We start from the raw sequence: 5,425 nt of genomic DNA, 5'->3' as shown, positions 1-5,425 counted from the left end.
GTGTACTGTATATGTATTTGTATGAAAACCTTTGTATGTATACCTGGATATTACCAGTCGTAGTGAAAGTAGTGTACTATAATAGCATTTGTATAAAACTTTAGTATGGATGCCTGGTTATTACCACGTTTAGTGTAAGTAGTGTACTATAGTTTTATTAATTAAAATAAAAGCATTGAAGTAGTGTAATCTCGTAAACAAATGTTTTAGTTATATTGTTGTGTGTTTCATATAACCATGCTTGATATGACCTAGTGTCCTCTAAGACGTTCTTTAGGCATTTGAAAGTTATGGAATTTGTCACCCCAGGCCTGCCGGCTTAACAGTAGATAGCAGTTCATGTGTGGGATAGTCAGTCCCGTATAGATCTATACACAAATCTCACGCTCTCCCTCCAGGAGATTCTAGTTATATTGTATATGATTTAGTTCCGTAACTTGGTGGATACTAGTGAAGTAGTGCCTCACAATCCTGTATTAACTAGTTTACGTGTAGTATTGTAGTGTTCTCTTGTATTAGAAACTATATGTTTTGTCTTATAATAATGTACCTTGTAGTGTAACATAATTATACTTAAATAATAATTTTACTAGTGTACACTTGTATCAATGTATTGGTGTAGTGTTTCCCAAACTATACCTATTATAGTTTTGATTGTACGTTCTTGTTTTGTGTATTGCACTTAGCAAAATAGTGTAGAGAATCTCAAACTATACCGTTTATAGCTAAAATTTAATGTTCCGTAGTGAAATGAAAACATTTGCAATTTAACTGTATGAAAGCGAATTCCCTTATGCTCGACATATTACAAAAGGGTTAAAAATATATAAAATATTTTTAGGAAGTATAACGATTGCTCGGTTTGAAACAATTGCAAATGTTTTTAAACTATTAATTTTTTTTTGAATAAACACAAAGTCGTTGTGTTTTACTTGTATCCCCCCCCCCCCCCCCCCCCCCCCCCCCACACACACACACAAAAAGAAAAAAAAAAAAAAAACTTAAAAAATGTAGGGGTATGAACTCACGTTTGTTGCGTGTTCGAGTCTAAGATAGCGAAGTGGTAGAGACGATCCTCGGGCTAGCGTACGTGCGAAATAATGGTATCCTAAAAATAATTATATTCGATGTCGTATTTAAATTAATACTAAGAAATAATTTCAAATACAGTCCACTAATTGGATAGGATTTTCACAGGAAAATGTGTTAATAAGAAAAAATAATCAAAGTGTTGTAGTATACTATAAAAAAATGTACATTGCTAAACTGAAAGAGATTATACATCAGGTCTCAACAGCCCCATCCATCTTCACATTCAGTTCAACTTTCCACAATGCAATTAAATCACATCATCATCTAAGACAAAGACCAACATCTCGTGCAACTATCAATTTCTCCAACGCTAAAAATTCATACAATACTGAATTCTCCACTTGTAAAATTCATTCCGTGCAAAAAATGTGTAGATCTCGTCTGTTGAATCAAGAGCACATGAGCAACTGTAAACATATAAGAAAACCACAAAGGCAACCGTCATCACAAGGGCAAAAAAAGTCAACACAGGAGCATCTGCGATCCATCCAAATAAAAACAATCACAAAGAAACCTGAAACACCACGATAAACCAAAATATATACTTGCATACCAATATCAGATTTTCTAAGTCGGAATTTTAATATCAGAATTTTAGATGCATCATCAGATAGCTTCACTTCAGCATTAAGCCATATAAGAAATCTGAAATCTCATAAAATTTTATCACTGTTAAAATTTTCCAACTTTAACTGTTCTGGTTATGAAAAATTTTCAATTACTTGGAAAACTTACCGGAATCGATTCCAAAACCTCCTGTATAACAAAATTAAATGTTCCTTGGACTTGCAACATAAAAATGATACAAAACAGGTTCCCAAACATTAAAAGTAAGACATGAGTACATTTTATAAGAACCAAGAACTACAGGTCTTCGGAAAGCAACAGGAACTCTATGGCTTGTGCAAAACCATTAAATCCCCACTTCAATTAGATAGAGTACAAAAAATTACTCCTTTATCCAAATTTTCAACCTATAGTCAACTAAATGTATCATTGTTGATGTACTTTACTAATGACATATAGGATCAGAAAAGGTTATAGAGTTCCACATCATACACCCAAATTACCCCGTTTAACTAACTTGTAGGCTTTACCAGTAAAAGAACATATCCATAGTTGTATTTCATTTAAGGAAAAGTATGTAAAAGAAGGGATATACGAATGGTGAGATAGATCAATAGGTTAGAACTTCTTACAATGAATTGGTATCTTCTCTTGTACAGAAGTAGCATAATTTACTTTTTTTGTCGGTATTCTGATGATATTATTATATAGACCTTGGGCATCCAGTAATTCATTATCATCTTTAAGCTCTTTGAATTCCAGAAAACTAGAATTAAAGGAACCAATTTCAAGAAAAAGAAGCAACGAGAGTTTTGCTGCTATTGGTTGGTATTTAACCAATTCCAGGAAACGAATACCAAGTGAACATTGTAGCAAAAGTAGGCAACAAATCAAATTGGAATGCAAATTAAACCTTTTGACAGTTGCTTTTGGCATTCTTTCTGCTGGTGATCTTTGAGATTGATACCCAATCCATTGTCTTCTACTCTCATTCCAAGAAATCAAAGCTATAAAATCAAATAATTGATTTATAAAATATATTTGAGAAAAAAGCAACATACTTTCTGTATTAACTGACTTCGTTTTTTTTGAATGTTTCCTTTCTTCTTTTGCAGGGGTAGAAACATCTAAAGGCCAAGATTTTCCAGTATCCACTTCCATCATCATAATATTGTTCACCATCGAACTTTGAAACCTAAGAAATCAAAAAAAAAAAAAAAGAAGTAACAATCGATAGAATGGAATAACAATTGAAGCTTCAAAATCAAATTAAAAAATTAGGGTAAAAATACCACTGAATGGGTTTGATGACTTTGGAGTTTCAGAGGTTTAATTTCATAAAGTACAGACTTTCTCTCAGTCTCCCCAGTCGATTGTTGTTCCTCTGAAATCCATGTTTTTTAGCATAGGTATTACGAAGGAGTTGAAGGGATTGATTTACTACCAACTACGAAAAATCGAGGGTTTATGGAACAGACGTGTATACTCTGGTGGGTATTCAGTGGATTCCATGTAAAAGAGATAGTAGAAGATGAATGAAGGTTGACAAAGCAGAGAGTATAGAAGAAGAGAGAGTTATTTGGATGGATGGATATTGAGTCGGTGGAGGTAGAGTCGGTGATTGATCTATTGCTTTTGTAGCATGTGTATATTTTATTGCAAGGAATAGGAAGTGGGAGCAGAAAACATAGGTGGGAGCAGAACACGTAGCATAACACTCTGTGCCTGACCAAAATAAACCCAACAAAGAAATAAAATAATAAAAAAAATAATGGTGGTCCAATAGGGTTAAGTTACTGTGCATAAGGAACCTAAAATTAATATGATTATAAATAATGAGTTAAATAATAAATTGATTATGTAAGGGATACTTACAAAATTAATTGGAATTATTTGGAATGTTGCAAATTGATTTTTGGTTGCAAAATAGGGGTTTACGGTTGGATAGATGGGTTCACGGTGTGTTCTTGGGGAAGTATGAAGATTTGAAGATTTATTTGAATGTTTTTGAGGAATTGGTTGAAGTTTTGAAGATTTTGAGCATACACTCTTGAAGATTGATAGAAAGTGGGGTTAATCACAGATGGGAATTGAGTGTATTTTGGAGTGGTTCACGGGTGAAAAGTGGGGAAATGAATTGATTCACGGGTGAAAACGTATATATAGGGGGTGTTTACGGTTCAAGTGGCATTGGGCCTTGGTGTTTACGGTCCACAAATGGACATAGAATGGGGTTTTCATCACATAAGGGGTGTTCACGGTCATGCTTGGCTATGAACCCCTTGTATTCACTTTAGTTTGGCCGAAAACTAAATGTCCCTTTTTACTTTGGACTGTGAACTCCATTTTTGATATGCTTTTGGACCGTGAACTCCATTTTGGAGTGGTCTTGGCCGTAAACTCCCTTTTGGAGTTTACTCCTTGACCATGAACCCTTTTTTGGGGTTGTTTTTATGCTTTATACCTTAGACTATCCCCTTTATATTAAGTTATATTACCATAACTCACTTAAGACTTAAGTTATATTTAGCTATTAGCTTATAATTATGCTCTTGAGATAATATATATATATATATATATATATATATATATATATATATATATATATATATATATATATATATATATATATATATATAGACACACACATAAGAATCGAAACGTAGTTTTTGACTTTCATTGACTTGAGAATAACGGGTTGTTACATAAGTTGTGGTGTCCTAGGTGGCATCAATTATGAAAAAATTCCACATTCCTTAAGATAGTCGTGGAACTCGATACTAAGATAATCACCACCTAAATCAGATCGGAGTATCTTTATCTTCCTGCCCAATTGATTCTCCACTTCTTGCTTAAACTCTTTGAAGTTTTCAAAGGTTTCTGACTTATGCTTGATTAAGTAGATATAGCCATATCTGTTGTAATCATCAGTAAAAGTCACATAGAAGCGGTTAGTATCCCTTGTGGTGGATCTGAAGGGTCCACACACATCGATGTGTATGAGATCCAATAGACCTTCACCCCTTTCACAAGTTCCAGTGAAGGGTGCCTTGATCATCTTTCTAAACAAACAAGATTCACAAATTTCATCCGACTTCGAGTCGAATGACTCCAAGACTCCATCCTTTTGGAGTTGTGCTATGCGCTTCTTGTTGACATGTCCAAGACGACAATGCCACAAACATGCCTTGTCTAAAACATTCGATGAAACAATATTCAACACATTATTTCCTAGGTTATCTACAACCATCACAGTTTCATATATAACATAACAAGGCAATGCTTTAAAATAAAATACACCATTAAAGAAAGCATTAATAGAACCAATTTCATTATTAAATGAAAATCTAAAACCTTGGTTACACAAACCATGAAAAGAAATAATATTTATCGCCATATCCCACGAGTAACAACAATTATTCAACTCTAAATTTAACCCACTACCAAGCAATAAAGAATAAACTCCAATCTTGGTGACAGGTGGCACTTTCCTATTTCTCATGATTAAGTTTATCTTCCTGTGCTCCACACCCCTACTTCCTTTTAGTCCCTGCAAATCAGAACAAATGTGAAATCCACAACCTGTATCAAGGACCCAAGAATTTGCATGTGATGAGTTATTAAAGAGAATAGTGTAAATACCTGTGAATGTGGGGTTTATCTTCCCATCCTTAATGTCCTGCAAGTATTTAAGGCAAATTCGTTTCCCGTGCCCTTTTTCATGACAATAGAAGCACTCTGCGTCCTTTGGATTGGTAGAGGGTTT

At 34.0% G+C, this 5,425-nt stretch overlaps 1 long non-coding RNA gene across 6 annotated transcripts; it reads right to left on the bottom strand.

Annotated features, from left to right (window-relative positions):
- Positions 1–1,210: 1,210 nt before the first annotated feature.
- LOC145036841 (uncharacterized) lies at positions 1,211–3,286 on the bottom strand. Of its 6 annotated transcripts, none has more exons than XR_013678556.1 (3): positions 2,952–3,286; positions 1,646–2,854; positions 1,211–1,569 (listed from the first exon to the last, which is right to left on the bottom strand). It is a non-coding gene; the product is annotated as an uncharacterized LOC145036841 (long non-coding RNA). The 6 variants fall into 6 exon arrangements; XR_013678553.1 differs by having other exon boundaries at positions 1,211–1,737; positions 1,828–2,854; XR_013678555.1 differs by having other exon boundaries at positions 1,211–2,425; positions 2,573–2,854.
- Between the last annotated feature and the right edge of the window lie 2,139 nt (positions 3,287–5,425).

This window comes from Lactuca saligna, chromosome 3 (assembly GCF_052625555.1).
Source record: "Lactuca saligna cultivar CGN05327 chromosome 3, ASM5262555v1, whole genome shotgun sequence".
Classification (NCBI taxonomy): Eukaryota; Viridiplantae; Streptophyta; class Magnoliopsida; order Asterales; family Asteraceae; genus Lactuca; species Lactuca saligna.
The sequence above is the reverse complement of the archived record's forward strand: the minus strand, read 5'-3'. Positions and strand labels throughout refer to the sequence as shown.